Source organism: Epinephelus fuscoguttatus, linkage group LG20 (genome assembly GCF_011397635.1).
Source record: "Epinephelus fuscoguttatus linkage group LG20, E.fuscoguttatus.final_Chr_v1".
NCBI classification, from domain to species: Eukaryota; Metazoa; Chordata; class Actinopteri; order Perciformes; family Serranidae; genus Epinephelus; species Epinephelus fuscoguttatus.
Window position 1 is genome coordinate 29,253,434 of NC_064771.1, and position 18,097 is coordinate 29,271,530.

Below are 18,097 nucleotides of genomic sequence, written 5' to 3' on the forward strand. Positions count from 1 at the left end.
AGCTATGATCAGTATAAACAAATAACAGTTTCTCCACATAAAAAGTAAAAAAAAATAAAAATCTCTGTCAGATCTTCTCTTTCTTTCTCATTGAGAAATTCAGGATATAGCCTCCACCCTGCCCACCACTACTGCTGCTTGCAGTAGGTTTCACTTTCACTTTCTCCAGTGTGTCTCCTCAATGTACGTCCACTCATTCTTGTGAATACGATATCTCAAGAACACCTTGATGGGATTTCGTCAAATTTGGCACAAATGTCACTTGAATACAAGGATACAATGTAATTTAGTGGTCAAAGGTCACTGTGATATCACAAAACATGTTTTTTGGTCATACATCAAGAATTCATATTTTAACTATGACAAATTTCACACTAAAGTCTAACAGGATAAAATGATAAAGTGATGACATTTTCTATCCAAAAGGTCAAAGTTCAGCTTCACTGTGACATCGTTATATTCTGCAGAAACACTTCTCTGGCCATTAATCAACCCCATAACTCTGGAACAGAAGGGGAGACATTTGGTTGGATACTGAACTGGTGACACTAATCTTTGATGCCCACTTTGAAACTGTGCTGATTGTAAAGATCTTTTGTGCTGCCGAAGACAAGATGTGTGCGAAGCATTCTTTCTTTTAGAATATGTCGCTTCTTTGCAGCAACATTTTAAGTGTTGTCATGGTCGGCTGTCATGGCTACATATGATTCTGGACAGACATGGATGTAACCTGTAACTGAAACCTGACTGGTTCACAGAGGAAGTAACTCTAGTTAATTTATGTTGTTTGTTAGCTTGTAGGCTAACTACCAGTTGCTGACAGTATTAATGGTTTTTAAGCAGTACGTAATATTCGCTATGCTGGTTTTTCTAGTAATGGAAGGAAGCTCCAAAAACTGCTCACTCTACCATGTCTGCTGTCAAAACGTTCACTATACTAATGCTAACTGTTCTGTTCTCTATACTGACAAATCCACTCCTATGGCATTTTACATTGTATAAATTAATCTAGCAGCCAGCAAACATTTTGTTGTCTCATATGAAGCCAGGATAAATCCCAAAGTATAAATTGCATACAAGACTTAAAATGCTGTTTTGTGGAGGCTTTATTGTCTTCACAATTTATTGTTTCTTTTCTGTGAAATTAAAGTAAATAAAAGCTTTGTTTCCACTGAGGGAAATGGTTTCAGCTTACAGAAGTAGACAGGAGGTCTGCGTCGCCACAACGTGTAGTTACATTTCTGGGGAGGTGCACGTCAGGCTATGGCGCAGGCTCCATGTTGACGCAGAGTCTAAGCCGTAGGCATATTTCACTTTAGACAGCGATCGGCTTTTCTATCAGTGACGAAGCTAATCTAGCTTGCCCGGCGCATGTTTAAATCTCAGATTTTTGGGAAGTGCACAGACATCGCCCCTTTCAGTAGAGAAACATAAAAACACCTCTTCATTAACAAACTTTGCACAGATACAACTCAGTGTAGTCAGGGTCAGACATTCAACGGAACATAAACGTAAGACACATTTTTGAGTGAAGGGGACTTTAAACATCAAAATTCATGGTTTGTATCCGCCCTCTGGAGTGACACGTACAGTGGAAGCTATTTCTGATCTGCTGCACCTATCAGTAGGATGACATCATTGCTATATGCATCTGAACAGGAGCAGTAGCAGCAATTGACAGCAGAGCTGTCAGGTGAGAGGTGTGGCAGCAAAAGCGAGAGCCAACGCCTCGAGCTTACAGCAGTAATAAAAAGGTGTTTTGGTATTATGTCACATGAAATGAGTTTGAGCCATGTGAGTTTAGTGGCAGACTCGCATGCTTCACTACATGTGTAAATTGGTTCAACTGTCTTGAGCTGTAAACTAATCAGAATCTTTGTTTTTCACTGCAGCAGTCAGATGTATTTTTAAGTGAGTTTCAACTTTTCGCTGTGTTCTACGCAATGACACCTTCAAGAAATGAAGTGTTTGACAGATTACTTCACAATATTGATATCTCAACATGATGCAGTACTAATTGCACCCAGTTTTTGTAAACAAAATGTTGCAGGATGTGGAGAAAGAAAGCCTGTACACATATATAAAGCAATCAAGTGTGATTTGCCATAACTGCGTCTCAAGTGTTCACTGTCAGTTTATTGTCATGCTAGAAACGACTCAGCAGAGAGCCACCGCAACTCCTGTGATACTTCAGAGTCGCAACTTAATTTAAAATGGTTATTTTCTCAGGTTATTGCCTTTTTCTGTGTGGAAGTGTATTTTGTTTCATCCCACTGCTGTTCCTTGTGTTTTTATTAAACTGAAAATCATCGAGAAATTAAACAGAGGGAAAATTCACAGCTATTAACTTTTCATGTTGGGAATTTGGCCTTGGGAGGACTGGCCCTCTTACGCTTATGTTCATTTCATACATCCATCAGCTCTATTCTCCATCTGACAATATGTTGTCTTTTGTTACTGTACCATTCCATCTCTCCTCTGTTTGCTTACCATCTCTCTCCTCCCACATCCATCTCTTCTACTGCTCATATACTATCCATACATAACAGCACAGCATGTCATATCCTGTGTTCTCTATATACACCATAAATATATGTTTATAATTCACTCGTTACTTCATCCGTGTATCTATCTATCAACCTGTCTATCTGTGTGTCTCTGTCTGTTCATTCTACTGTTCGTCCGTCAGTCCGTCCATACCGTCCATCCATCCATCATCCATCCATCCATCCATCCATCCGTCTCTGTACTTGTCCATGGGTCCGTCCGTCTCTCTGCTTGTTCATGTGTCTGTCTGTCTGTCCGTCCGTTTATCTACCTCTCTGCTTGTCCACGGGTCTGTCTATCCGTTTATCCGTTCGTCCGTCCATCCGTCCTTTTATCTGTCTCTCTGCTTGCCCATGGGTCCATCTGTCTGTCCGTTTATCCATGCGTCTGTCTGTTCGTTTATCTATCTCTCTGCTTGTCCATGAGTCCATCCATCTATCTGTTTATCTGTCTTTCTGCTTGTCCATGGGTCCGTCCGTCTGTCTGTCTATCTATCTATCTATCTATCTATCTATCTATCTGTCTATCTGTCTGTCTGTCTGTCTGTCTGTCTGTGCTTGTCCATGGGTCCTTCTGTCCGTCCTTCCATCTCTCTGCTTGTCCATGGGTCCGTCCGTCCATTTATCTACCTCTGTGCTTGTCCATGGGTCCGTCCGTCCGTTTATCTACCTCTGTGCTTGTCCATGGATCCGTCGGTCTATCTATCTGTTTATCTGTCTCTCTGCTTGTCCATGGGTCCATTCGTCTATCTATCTATCTGTTTATCTGTCTCTGTGCTTGTCCATGGGTCCTTTCGTGCTTCCTTCCATCTCTCTGTTTGTCCATGGGTCCATCCGTCTCTCTGCTTGTCCATGGGTCTATCTATCTATCTATCTATCTATCTATCTATCTATCTATCTATCTATCTATCTATCTATCTATCTATCTGTTTATCTGTCTCTGTGCTTGTCCATGGGTCCTTCCGTCTCTCTGCTTGTTCATGGGTCCGTGCGTTTATCTGTCTCTCTGCTTGTTCATGGGTCCATTTGTCTATCTATCTGTTTATCTGTCTCTGTGCTTGTCCATGGGTCCTTCCGTCCGTCCTTCCATCTCTTTGCTTGTCCATGGGTCCGTCCCTCTCTCTGCTTGTCTATGGGTCCATCCGTCCATCCGTTTATACATTCGTTCGTCTGACTGTCCATTTATCTGTCTCTCTGCTTGTCCATGGTTCGTCCATCCTTCTATCTGTTTATCTGTTTCTCTGCTTGCGTCAGTCCGTCTGTCTGTCTGGATATCTCCATCTATCTATGTGCACACATGTGACCTTGATCATCCCTGAGGTGAGGTGGCGGTCATAAATCCAGCTATTATGTGGGGTCGACTCTATTAATCCTGCTGCAACACAGATGTGATGTACAGCCGAGACATTTGTAGGGATATGACAGGTAACCATGACATCACACAACAGATGACTCATTAGGTAATGTTAAAGGCCAGATCAGAAAGAATGATAATCTGTGCTGCTGGTTGTTAGATTTGCATGCTGAGAGAGCCATAATCATGTATTACAGAGACAGTAACTAGATTATGACAACAATGCTCAGCCACATGAACGGAGCCCAAAAAAAAAAAAAAAAAGTAAACATTTAGAGCATTGGTACAGATTTGGCTTTGTTATTTCGACATAATTTTTGACATTGGTTTGGAAATAGGACGTCTAAGTATGCGGTCATCTTCTTATATAGCTTATACAAGAAAGTAACATCCTGACTGGGAAGCACATGCTCAGCTGATATTTGCCGCCTGAGGTTAGAAGCGAGTTTGACCACATATGAAACGCACCATTTAGCCCGTGTTTGCCATTCCTCCCTCCACTCAGCATGAAGATAATTGGATATAAAACATCAGTGAAAAGTCATAGCTCTCCTCCCTCCACCCCTGCATGGCCTCACAGCTCCAATTCACACAATAAAACACCATTAAACCTCATCAATGGCGCTTTAAATGTGGTGGACAGGGGGGAGACGGTTCAGTAGGCCGTCTCATAATTCATGTGGGTGCAGTTCTCGTTGACCTCACCCCCAGCAGGATGACCACTTTCTTTATGTTTCCCTCTGCTGTGTCAAATCCCAGCTCTTAAATGTTTTGTTCTGCCTCTGAGTCTGTTTCGTTTTATACATGATGGAATGAAATGGCTGGCTGACGTCAAAGAGACATCTGCAATAACATATTGAAAAACTCCACACCTCACCATGTCAATCCGCGCAAAGGGGGCACTCTGCAGGTTGCAGTTACTTTGATGGCAACTATTTCTCACTGGCTCTTTCCCCCTGATGATGGTCTATAGATTATGGAGCAGGCAGCCAAGTTTTTTCTTTAGGGTGTCTCAAGAGGATAGTAATTTGTCTTACTGACTTACTCCTTACTGTGAAATTACTTGTACTGTTATTGTATTATGGACTGAACTCAGAGGGGGTGTCATCGACACTACTGTTACTGGGCATTAAAGGTTAATTCAAGATTTTTGAAGTGGGGTCGTATGAAGTACTTATATTCAGTCAGTGTATTACCTTCAGTAGATGACGGTCAGTGTGTCCCCAGTTTGGAATAGCAGGCAGGAGTCACACCAGGGAACCTTAGCATGACATTACCATTGATGTGGGTTGATATTCAAAGTATTTTTGCCATATTAAAAGAGGCCCACCTCAGTGGAAGCAAAGCTTTTATTTACTTTAAGTTCACAGATAAGAAACAATAAACTGTGAAGTCAATAAAGCCTCCAAAAAAATAGCGTTTAAGTCTTATGCGTGATTTATCCTGGCTTCATATGAGTAGAGGAAATCTCTGCTCATAGCTAGGCTAATTTATACAATGTAAAATGCCATAGGCTTGTGCTAATAGCGTTAGCATGTTATATTTGTTTGGAAAACGTGTTTAGTATAAGACAGTTGTTTTGTCGGTGAACCTTGTGAGTTGTAATGGAGCCAAATTATGTGCCCTTACCTTTGTTAAATGTTGCTGTTGTCCCTGGCTTTATATGAGAAGAGGAAAAGTCTGCTAACTGCTAGGCTAATTTATACAATGTAAAATGCCATAGGCTTGTCTGAAAAACATTAGCATGTTGTATTTGTGGGGAAAATGTGTCCAGATAAAGACAAGTGTTTGTCTGTGAATGCTGCGAGTTATAGTGAAGCTGATTTGTGTACTTGTGTTTGAAATTGTCTTTATTAAGCCATGTTTAATGTGTGTTTAATGTGTGTTTTGAATCAACTAAACGTTACAGGACTTCACAGAAACCTCCACCGCCAACTAGTGTTTTGGAGGTGTAACTGCAGAGTGACACAGACACACCACCGCAAGTATAAATGCTCACAACGGCGTAGGCCACATGGGTAGGCTCTGCATGGAGCTGACGCACAAGTATAAATCCCACTTAAGTGGATGCTTTATTGAGGATTTTTTTTCACCTTTTAACCTCACTGCCAGACAGCTCTTTTTTTTGGTGCTAAATTGGCACTAGCTCGCTATAAGTCAGTAGAAGGAAAGCTTACGGACTGGTGAGTGTGTGACTGGCAGCCACACACCACCATCATCCAAAGCCAATCACTAAAAGCACCACCAATACTTGCAAAATAGACATAAGAGAATAAATTTAGCACAAATTTAGTGAAGCTGACAGGGAGGCAACTGGAATCATCCATGCCATGTAATGACACGTCTCTTAGATTATAGTAACAATTTTATGAGAAAAAAAACTAGCAGTGAAATCACATATCCAGCCCCAGACACATACTGTAATAAAGCTGTGGTTGTGCAATGATAGGTTGCTGTTATTGGATCTCTACTTAATAGTATTACTAAACACAAATGGCATAGATTGATGTGCATATTTGAATATATCAGTACAAAGGGTTCATAAACACGTGCTGTTTTAATAAATGTATTAATCGACTGATTTTAATTTGCAGTTTGTTTGACTGTGGTGTTTCACAGCGGGGACGCTGAGTTGTTTCACCTCGTCAATCATTCGCCCGTGAATGAGCAAACAGTGTTCATTGATTCATGACTCAATAGCAGCAAAATGTGTGTTAATTGAGGAGTATGATGTAAGACTAATGCTACTGTAATTGTTACAGTAAATTGAAATCCCTCTGTCATGCACAATTGTACCTCTGCCATTAATTATTTAATATAATTACTTTAATTTTAGACAGTATTCCATTTTTGTATTTTCTGAGATATTCAGAATTTTTTATATTACACCCTTCTCTTGGCCCCTGTATAATTTTTTATTTATTTTTTTTTTTAAATAAGCCACTGAAAAAAGCAGAAAAAACAAACCATTTAAAAAAAAAACAAAAAAACAATTTATTTCCTTTTTAAATCAAATTTTTTGACTGTGGGTTGGGATTTTTTTAAAGCCACACCTACATAATAGTAATAAATAATAATACATTGGATTTATATAGCACTTTTCAGGATACTCAGAGATGCTTAACAAAGAACAGCAATGGAAAAAAAAAATAGATGAAATAATCCACAGGGAGGTAGAGACGTCAAGTCAAATATATTTCATTATTTATGTCACATGATTGTTGGATCTTAATGCCCACTCAAAGCAGTGTCAGTGACACCCCCAATAACTATGTAAAAAGACAAATAACTGTCCTTTTTGTTTATTATTATTATAATTATCTTTTATTTCTATACCTATAATGGCCCCAATATGCTGTCGTACCTATAATTATGAGACCACTGCATGTCATTAAAACTGAACTCCATCACCCCTAACTACAGGATACAGTAATGAAAAGGTGACTGATGTGCACTCCTATTTAACATTCCTGTTTTTGTTGGAGCTCCATTCACGGAGTGCTTTTTTTCTGTGAGAGTGCTTAAGGCAGGATGAATGTGCATACCTCTTGTTGTTGTTGTTGTTGTTGTTGTTGTTGTTGTTGGCAGATTCGTACACATGCCATCTTTTCAATGCAACTTGGCAACCCAGAAGAAGCTTGTGTCAAGATCAAAAATTAGTGGCCTATCAGATAACATTGTATTCGTTCAGCAAGGACTTCGGGTGGGCAGAAACCACGAGAAAAGATGGGTAAAGCAAGTCAAACAATATCATAAGGAAATTTAAAAGTAGTAAAAACCTTCTATATTTAATGTAAAAATGTGTTCTATATTTAATGTAGAAAATATTTGTGAAGAAGGGTATATTGTGTTCAGACTCAGGAGGATACTATGAGCGTGCCTGCAGTCAAAGCTGTGCTATGGGTCACTATATCTCATATTCATCTCATATTTATAGCTTGATGACGAAGTCTACATACTGTAGGTTATCTCCAGTTTTTTTTCTATTTAGGAAGGGATGAGGCATCAATCTCCAGAGATGAAAGGCCTTACACCAGATCTACTTATTAGGTTATTGAGCTTTGCAGCTCTTACCGGAAAGAGAGAAAGGGTAGCAGTGTGTGAGCGTGTGAGTGTGTAGCAGGTGTAAAAGCGTGAAATATGGCGGCAGTGAAGGGTGCAGCATAAACCTGGCCACTCCAACTTTTTTTAATTTGGATTGGCAAGTCAACTGCCAGGATGGCAATATTTTATCATCAAGTCGTTTTCTGAGTATCCGGCTCTGAAGCAGAGTGGCTCTCCATCATGTTTGTCAGAGGGGACTTTATTGAAGAACACCGAGACCGGATTGGACGCTGTGCACACATTGATGTGTGTGTGGAAGGGGGGTGTGTACGGGGGCCGGGTATTGGTGGAGTGACTTTATTGAATTTGCAGGCATCTGAGATTCTTTGTCGCCAACAAGTCGTGCCCTCAGTCAGATAATTTAAATCCATTTCTCTAGCAAAGAGTTTGTATCGAGCCACTGTGTGTTGATTAGGGTTAAGTCCTCAGCAATGACTGACAATAAACTACCGCTATTCAATTTCAGTTCAACAGTCGACAACAAAATGGCCGCAGCAAAGGAGTGAAACATATTCATGCCAAGGCTTTGTCTCTGAAGGTCTATAGATCATGTCCTCGCTCTCAATCCCATGATGTTTCCTGCATTGCAACAGAGGAAGAAAAAGCATTCAATAACACTATTCACGGGCATTCAACATTATCATATTGTATTTACTACTGCCTTCAGCTAATTCAAACTCTGTACTGTAGTTATAAAGTAGATTTTTCACCATCGTCCAATAGGCTGCATCGGTTCAAAAGAACACTGCTGATAAACCAACCCAGTCCCCAGAAGAAATGTTCGCATTGTATGTTTCTGCAAATCACAGATATGTTACATTTGTATGTTTCATGTGTATGTTGAAACTTGGTGTTTAGGTTGTCAACTTTATGTTGTGACAATGCTGCTGTTAACATGCAGTTAGGATTAGGCACGAAAACACTTGGTTAGGGGTTAGAAAAACATCATGTTTTGTATTAAAACACCTGGTTTGGTCCCTACAAACGTGGCTGATCATGTCCCGAAACATTGTTTTCGAACAGTAGTCTGTTGCTGTTTCCTGCCTGGCAGCCATCTCGCCCAGGCATCATGCCATCCACCATCCACAATCCCTCCACCTCTTGATGAGAAACTCTGCTCATTTGATTTTATTTTACTTATGTAAAAATAAATGCTCCCTTTGTTCCCAATATTCCCATTGAGATTTAAAATCTTGTTTTCAAGGGAGTCCTGACCAAGACAGCAACATAAAAAAAGTTTCACATGAAAAACAAACAGCATAACAATTTCACATTGATGCATGCTGGTTTACAAAGCTTCTGAAAAGGGATAACATCAAACTGGAGCCCTTGTTGGAAAGCACAGTAGTAACAAGGTGGAGGCCATTTAAAGATCCAGTGTGAAGGATTTAGGGGGATATATTGGCAGAAATGTAATGTAATATCATAGGTATGTTTTCTGTAGTATACATTCACTTGTATATAAGAATCCTTGTGTTTTTGTTACCTTAGAATGAGCCGTTTAGAACTACATAGGGGAGCAGGTCCTTGTCTACAGAGTTTACCACGTTGCACTGCCATGTTTCTACAGTAGCCCAAAACGGAAAAACCAAACACTGACTCTAGAAGGGCCATTTGCATTTTTGCAATTGCCGCTGTAGTTCACAGCTCCACTGCGACGAGAGCAACAGAAAAAAATGGGGTTTTTTTGTTGTTTGTTTTTTAATGCTTTATTAAAACTGCTTTATTCAGTTTCTTTTAACCAGTTTAAATCACTGCGCCTGTTTGTTTTGGAGATGAAGAGACCTCTGCGGGTATTTCTCCTTCAATTCACATATTTATTCACAAAAACAGATAAAGAAAAAATACATGTAGAATTCATACGAAATAATGGAGATGTGAAATGGAACACGCTGATAAGCTATGGAAAGCTTGAGAATAAAGGCCCAGACATGAAGCAAATTAAATTTTAAATGTGTTTATGAACACGTTGTCTAAATTTAAGTAAAGAAAGTGCATATAATTTACAGTAAAATCTTTAACCACAGAACTCCAAAAACCTTGAGACTAAACTAACCTAATGCTAACTACTAAATGGTCCTGAGATTTATGAAGAGTTATTCCATCAGTCTAAACATCGGTTTGATAGGTAAGACAGCATAAAAACAAACACATGGAAGTGCAAATGACAGACAGATAACAACACTTCTACACTGTTATCAGTCTCATTACATACCTATGGACCTCTGCAAACCACTAAAGCTCAACAATTAAGTTTACATGTTTGCCCTTTTATAAGATGTTTTTTCCAGTCCCATACGAGTGACAGGAAGACTCAGTTGGAATAAGGTCACAGCATCTGTTGTTGAGCTTGAATACAACATTATACCAGCATTATGAAAAATGTTACATTCAGTGAGCCTCTGAAAAAGAGAGTCAGAAGGATCATTTACCTCGGACCAGGATATGATACGTATCACTTTTTCTGAAGAATCTGTCATTTCATCAGATAACTTGGAAAGTTATTGCACCATATAACATTACAGTAATTTCTATGAGCCTCAAATAAAGACTTGTACAAGGTTAAGGTTAAGTGCAAGGAAAGGTCTCAGCTTAAGAAATAAGCCTCTGAGTAGAAACCTCCTGAACATCTCGATCTTAAGTTATGAGAAAAAAAAAGGTGAGCACACATTAGCAGGTGCTGGGCTCACGACCGTCTCTGACATGCCAAACAGCGATTGAGAAACACTGATTTGTGAAGCAAAGCTGCTTTTTCTTTTTTTTTAGATCACCTGGTCTGTTTGTTTTAGAGAGGAAGAGACCTCTGTGGATAGTCGACTCCCAGGAAAAACCTCCTGAACAATAAAGACCAAAGGAACTCTAACTGGGAGACGTTTCAGCTCATTGCAATTTGCAATCTTCACCACTAGATGTCACTAAATCCCCCTAAATCTTACACTGTTCCTTTAAAATAAACTGCTAATTTAAAGCAATGAATTAGCAGTGCTCACTAAACACAGATGTGCATTCAGAGGTCAGACAGGCCTTAATCCTGTTTTTATAGTCTACCATTTAAAATATAATCTAGTTTGAGCCAAATCCGTAGCTCACACTGAGATGAGGGAGGAAAAACCTGAGTGACGTACTTAAGTTCTCTGCCTGACCCAAGGGTGCAGCTATTCATAGTATTAGGAGTCAGTACAGACCATAAATAAGGAGGCAGTTCATGTTCTATTCATGTACATGTGGTCTGAATGTAACACATTTGTGGTTTGCAGATTGAGATGAATAAATCCTTTGGATGAGTTTGTCTTTTCTTGTCAGAACAAAGAAGTATTTGCCGTGTAAATGAATGACTAACCTCTGACATGTGCTTAATATTGTGCCGAAAGATGGGTTGAATGTCTATTATGACCATGTAGCACAATAAACAAGGTGAGCAATAAAAAAGCCATTCATGAGAGATCATTTTCTCTTTTGGCATACTTGTTTAACATACAATTATCAAAAGACCCAAGGACAAACTATAATACGAAACAGCCTTTGAAAGACCACGTAAACATCCACATTCTGCTGTGGTGCGGCTGAAAACATATTTTAATTGCTGAAGCTTATGAAAAACATACTGCAGTGTGGTGGAATTATTTGTGATTTTTGTGTCATTCCTGAATTTGTTCAAGGACCCCTGACTGAAATATAGTGCTTATGAATCCTCAAGGTAATGGAAAAGATGCTCTGCTGACAGGCAGCAGAGACCCAGGGTCATGTTTTTCCTTGCACACATAAATCTTGGCCTCCTCTTGCCCCCTGCCCGCCCTTCTCGTACATCTGTAGCAGGAGCCGTCTTTTGGCTATCTTGACTGATTGAGAGGCGTGATTTATATCAGCGGGCCAAGACTATAACAGAAAATTCAATTAAATGGAGGAACATAAATAGAAGATAAATGAATAAGTGCCCTCACCTCTCTGCATTGCTCTTTCCCACTGGCCTTTGTTCACATGAGAACACATTAAATGCTTTTCTGTGAAAAGATTGTTTTCATTCAAATGATGGGTTACAGTTTGTTAATTAAAATAACAGGGTTGTTCATTGGTAGGTAATTGAGCTAAGGCACTGCTCTTTATTTGCAGGGGTGGGGTTGCAAAACAGCCAAGGCATGTCAAATAATGTTTTAAGCTTTGGCAGATGGTAGGGACATACAACTTGAACTGGTTGTATTTTGTAATTTTTTAAAACACCCTGTGAACCCCAAAACCTGCTGGCAGATTCAGAAGGCATGTTTTCTTTAAAAACACCAAAATTACATCATTTATTTGAGCAAGAAACTGTAAAAATAGAAAATATTGTCGGAGTTTTAATTTTCCAGTGGCTCTTGATAGGGTTGGGTATGTTTTTTTTTTAAATCACAGAACAGTACAATAACACAATAACAGTACCGTTAAAGTAATACCGATACCAATAGAGTACTTTATTACCTATAATGTGAACGGAGTGATGCATAGTCCAGTCCTGCACCTAGTCAAGTACCCGCAGGAAGCTGTGTTAACGGGTTATAATATGTAAACATATATAAATTTACAGGTACAGGGAGGATGCTTTTGAAGTTTTATGGTGGTGGAAGAAGCATGCTAAAATGTTTCCTAACCTGACGGTGATTGTGCTGAATGATTTCGCCATGTTGGCATCAGGCGCAGCCACTGAAAGACTTGTAATTCAAGGATGGAAAACCCAGCTTAATGTGAGTGATTGCAGCCTGTGTGTGTTGTGGCTCAGGTACTAAACTTGGAACTGAAAAATGTGAAATGCAAAAGTCCATAAACGTGATCCTGCAGTTCTGCATGTGGTTAGTTTGTCTGAGTTGTGTTCCTGTACTTCTACCTCATGTGCTACTCAGATTGGGTGGCTGTTTGTTAGTGATAGGTAGAAAGGAGAGGGCATCAGCAGGCGCTTGTATTTGGTTATGCAATGTTAGAATGGCTACAGCTATGGTAGCCCACTTCAGACCTAAGATTTGCGACGAGACAAGTTGAAACAGGCAACTACTTGAACAGGGACAGAGCACCTGCTGCAGCAGACGAACATGCCTTCTGCGGCCTTTTTAACCTGACCGGTGGACTTCACCACAAGTTAACCAACCGCCAAAGATTTGACCAGCTGAGTTGCTGATGACACCATCAGCCAGCTTGAGTCGAGCTCAGACCGCCCAGTTCCCACTGCTGCATCCTTTCTCTGCAACATTCTAAAACAGTTTCGTCTTGTTGCAAATCTTTGGTCTGAACTGGGCTTTAGAGTCATTAGGTTCTGTAAATGTATTGTGACATTATTTAACGATGCATAGAAATTTTAGAGACAAAGGGAAAACTACTTTGAATACTTAAGTTTTTTAAAGTCAAGTACTCTAGTGCTTTAACCAAGTAATAATTTGACTCAGCAACTACACTTGTATTGTAGTAATAATTAACCAAGAGTATCTGTACTCTTGTTCAAGTAATAGCATTGTGTACTTTGTCCACAACTGACCAATACCCAGCCCTAGTTCCAGAACACGCTCATGCTCGTGTTCATGCTCATACCCATCATGTGCTTTTTCCAACTCCAGCATTTCCAACTTCTGATTCTTAACTTTCAAATATTAAATGCTTAATTCCTAACTTAACGGCTGCCGTGCCAAGTCACTGATATTATTCTGGCGAGCTGCTGCTGCCACTGTTGTGTACTGTTTATCTGGGGAAACGGTCATTAAACACATGTTGCTAATGCCTGCTGTGTGTGAGCTGGGATGTGTGTTTGTGTGTGTGTGTGTGTGTGTGTGTGTGTGTGTGTAAAGGCTTATTAATTTGTGAAAAACAAAACGAAGTCACACCCCAGCCACCACCCTCTTCCAATAGGTACAGAACAGTCCCTAAAAGGACATAATAAGGTACAGGTACATATCTAGAGGTCTGATGTACATCCTTGAGAGGAACACAGCAGAGATGTAAACTGTTTTTATCCGAAAGACCAGGGCACATTCTTTTCTGAATGGAAGTGGAAGGACTTATTAGTTGTTCATGGAGTGGAGAGGAAGATGAGACAATCCCTCTCACTCTCCTCCATATAGGTTGCTAAAGTGACTTTTGAGATTTGATACTTAAACCTTGAAAGATCTGTTTCCCGCTCCCAATTTAGACCTGACCTTTCCAAGCAGCCGGCTCCACTATACCTCCACCCATGAAAATAGGATCAACTCGGGAAGGACGCAATCAGTCTTTATGCGCTCACACACTCAGACAAAAACAGCTGGTGGTGGACCAGCATGTGCGCTCTTACAGTATTGACATTGCCGGTTGTTTTACTGCTTAATTTGCCGGCCTGCTGAAGTATTTATAAACCCGCCCGTCCAAATGCGCCACATGTAAATTAAGCTTCATCATAAATAATCCATTGGCAAAATATGCAGCGCTATAATTGGAAACAGGTACAAAATACTTGTTCCTGCCTTCATAATGTGCCAGAAGAGTTTATTTTCTGTCCTGCAGCGTTGCGGTTGTTTTGCTTCCAGCGAGGATCATTAATATATGACTACCCGTTTCAGATGCCCTTGCTCGACAAGGAGTTCTAAATCTGTGCAAGTGGTTAGGAGGACACTCATCTTAGCTTTGCGGGGCCAAGCCTGTCTTCCAACTTGAGTATGAACTAATTTATGCCCGGTGATAAAAAATACATAAAATAAAAGCAAGGAGTAGCCCAGGGGCAAGAAATGGCAATAAGAGGTGTGAGCCCTCAATGGCAATAATTCAGAGTGATTTATAGCTCAGTGACCGGAGGGAAAATGTTTCACCAGCATGTCAGTCAAATGTATCTCTGCAACAGCAACCTGCACCTCAGAAAAGTCTTCTCATTTAATTTGTTTTTTGATTCATTCTCGCTCCCCCCCCCTCACATTCACAGGCACGCTGTTGAAACATTATAAGGTCAACCCGCTTTCCCTCTCAGTGGGGAAAAACAAATAGATACAGTAGTATCGGCCCCAAATATCGGCACAAGAAAATCGGCAGTCCATAATCGGTCATCGGCTAAGGGTGATGGAAAAAAATCGGTATCGGCATCGGCCCTAAAAAATACATATCGGTCTATCCCTAGTGGAAATATAGCTCCCACCCTCAGGTCTCCACAGGTTAGCCACCCTTGGCTGCTTCCGGTGGGAGCTAGTTAACAACGTTGTTCATTTGGATATGACCACTGGTAATGCCGTCCTGACCCATGGTGGTGGGGAAGCAGTGATGCGCAAAACATGGTGACAACTCTCCAGATTTCTTCAAGCTAGTCCCAGAGAGTAAGTGGCATCATTTTGAACCACAAAACCCCCTTTAGCATTACTGGCATATGTTAGCACCACTAGGCAGTGCAAACAGTGATTGACATTTATCAATGCTAACGGGGTACTGTGACTCAAAATTAAATGACTTAACTCACCGTTTTTAACCTGGGGCGAGACTGGAGGGTGGGCACAGTGTCTCCACAGCAAAACAAAAACACAGTGCTATTTCCAGTGAATGTGTTGTTGTTGTTGTTTTGTCAAGAAATTACAAATAAGGGATGGAAATCTGCAATTTAAATTAATATTATCATTCTCCCATCTATATAATAGAGTAAACACGTGGCTTATTGGCGTGATTGAAGGTGTTTTTCATGCCCAGCGATTGAAAAATTAACAGGTTGCTGGGTCACACCTGTCTTGGCTGAAGATGACAGAAAAGTAAATAATCATTCTTCACTGGGCTGGTAAATGGACAGTTCATTCTGCTTTGTAGTGATGAACCAAGCACAACAACACTTGAAGTTCTGCCATCTATACATCATGTGAGAAGTTCGAGAACGCAGGTTAAAAATAACTTATTAGAATGATGCCTTCAACTGTTCGTGTGAGAAATGTGAGCTGTGAAAATCTATAATGTGTTGGCATGCATTTATTCAAAGTATGTTTGTTAGCATCGTATTTTGGGATGAAAATGCCCAAAAGTCGCTCTCGCTCAACCCCAGCTGGCAGACTCTTTGACTCTGACTCTCTTTCTCTCTCACGCTCACGCAATTATGCAAGGAGAGACATCAGACTCACAGATGTATGCTTATGTGGATGCTCATGCACACAGTGTACACGGACACAGCCAGACATGCCTGACGCAAAGGTGAGGAAATGAAGGCTGTCGCCATGTGGGGTGCTGATAAGAGCGCCATCTCTTGCTTTACTCCCTCTGCTCCGTATCCATAGCATCTGCTCTGCCCTCATTAATCAAGGGAGAGGTGGGCAGGGGGCTGCCACTTGAAATAACGCTTGATCATCACATGGAGTGCTGCGGACCACATCCTTGCATTTAGCTAAACTGTTTTTGTCATGCGTCTTGCCCATCTCCCCTCAAGGCTACATCGCTTGTTAGTTTTCCTCATATGCTGTGTCACACAGCCAGCTCGACATGGGCCCAATGCCATCTGTTGGGGGATGTCACCCTGTGACCTAGAGGAAAACATGAAGGCTGTTAACCCCCTGCCCAAGTGTGGCATTCAACTTGGGCTTGACGAAGCAGCCACCTCCAGGTACAGTATCCCAGGAGGGTCTCTTGACTTTCTACAAAACACGAGTGATGCTCAAGACACCGCCGTGCCACACTGATGTATTCCCTCAGCAGCCTGGTGGGAACAGCAGACCGTGTGTCCTGCATTTTGCTGCTCATCATTTCAGAGGAGAATGAAATTTCCTTTGAGACACTCTCATCCTTTCAAATGGAGCCTCACCATGTTGTGTTCTTGGTTGGCCGGAGGCTACAGAGACTCATCACAGACTCGCTAGTGTAGACATATGTCACCAAAGACACAAGGACGGGCGTTTGGAGGCTCAAGGACACCATTAGGGGTTCTGCCTGCCAAAGCTTAAAACTCAGGGAGAAAAGAGTCAAATGAGGCCTTTACTGTCCCCCCAGGAGTTTTTTTTGGATTATTGAGGCCCCAAAAGACAGAATTTGTGATCTATTGCAATGATGTAAGTCTTACAGCAGTAAGAACTTACTGGTAATCATTATAAGCAATACGTACATTCTGATAACAGGGTTCCTAAGGTCATGGAAAACCTGGAAAACTCATGGAATTTCACAATTTAAGTTTCCAGACCTGAAAATGGCATGAAATAGGTCAACATGATGGGAAGTTTTGGAAAAGTCATGGAATTTTGTTGTTTGTAGTGAAATTAATTGTTACACTCGTAATAATCTTCCATGTAATGTGACATAACAGCAAATTTCTTTTCGGTAAGTTAACCGTTAACATAATGTGGCTCTAATATGCGTCAGTTTAGGGCTGCACAATACATCGTTTCAACATCGACACTGCAATGCGCAGTAGTCACATCGAAAGATGTGGAATGTCAAGGAAGGCACATTACCTCAAACAACTTATTGGATGCTTGATCCAAATGGAAAACTTGCCCTGTTCTCATTTTCCATGACTTATACCAGCTAAGCCTTCCATTTTATTGGTTACGTGTACATGTGACATAGCGTGGTGGCGTTTGTTATGGGAAGCGAGACTCTCCTGCATGTATATGTGTATAGAAAACTACTGTAACCAGGCCGGCAGGTGCAGCAGACACAGTGCATGCTTTTCCGAGATGAATACTTCATCTACTATCATGGGTCCTTGAAAAGTTTTGGAAAAGTTTTGAAATTTTGTCCATGAAAATGTGTGGGAACCCTGTGTTGTGAGTGAAAATGAGTTTGGGAATAGGAATTAAGTCACGCCCTGTTCAAGGACATTTCTATTGCAGCTAATTGGGATGTTAAATGTGCCTTTGTAACAGTTTTCCCCCATAAATTCTGTCTAATAGGTAAATATGACGCTTACTAAAGATAGGCTATTGTTATTTATAGGTTTTAGATTAGATATTATACACATAAGATATACAGTACCAGTCAAAAGTTTGGACACACTTTCCCATTAACTTGAATGAACAAGTGTGTCTGGTACTACATATTCAGTTTTGGTAACTTTATTGGAAGCTTAGTCGAAGCGTTACAAAGCCCGAAGCACAGAGAGGTTTGTGGCAATTGAGGTTTGATCTTTTGATGTTGTTCGGGTTTGACT

General features: G+C 40.6%; 1 protein-coding gene and 1 long non-coding RNA gene across 3 annotated transcripts in view; one reads left to right on the plus strand and one right to left on the minus strand.

Annotated features, from left to right (window-relative positions):
- LOC125880574 (uncharacterized) overlaps positions 1–8,585 on the plus strand; it is a 159,339-nt gene extending 150,754 nt beyond the window's left edge. Inside the window, exon 3 of the long non-coding RNA XR_007448088.1 lies at positions 8,471–8,585. This is a non-coding gene — a long non-coding RNA (uncharacterized LOC125880574). The remainder of the gene's footprint in view (positions 1–8,470) is intronic.
- The window catches only part of rpl38 (ribosomal protein L38), a 1,062,689-nt gene that overhangs the window by 157,836 nt on the left and 886,756 nt on the right, over positions 1–18,097 (minus strand). The gene's annotated exons all lie outside the window — the stretch shown is intronic.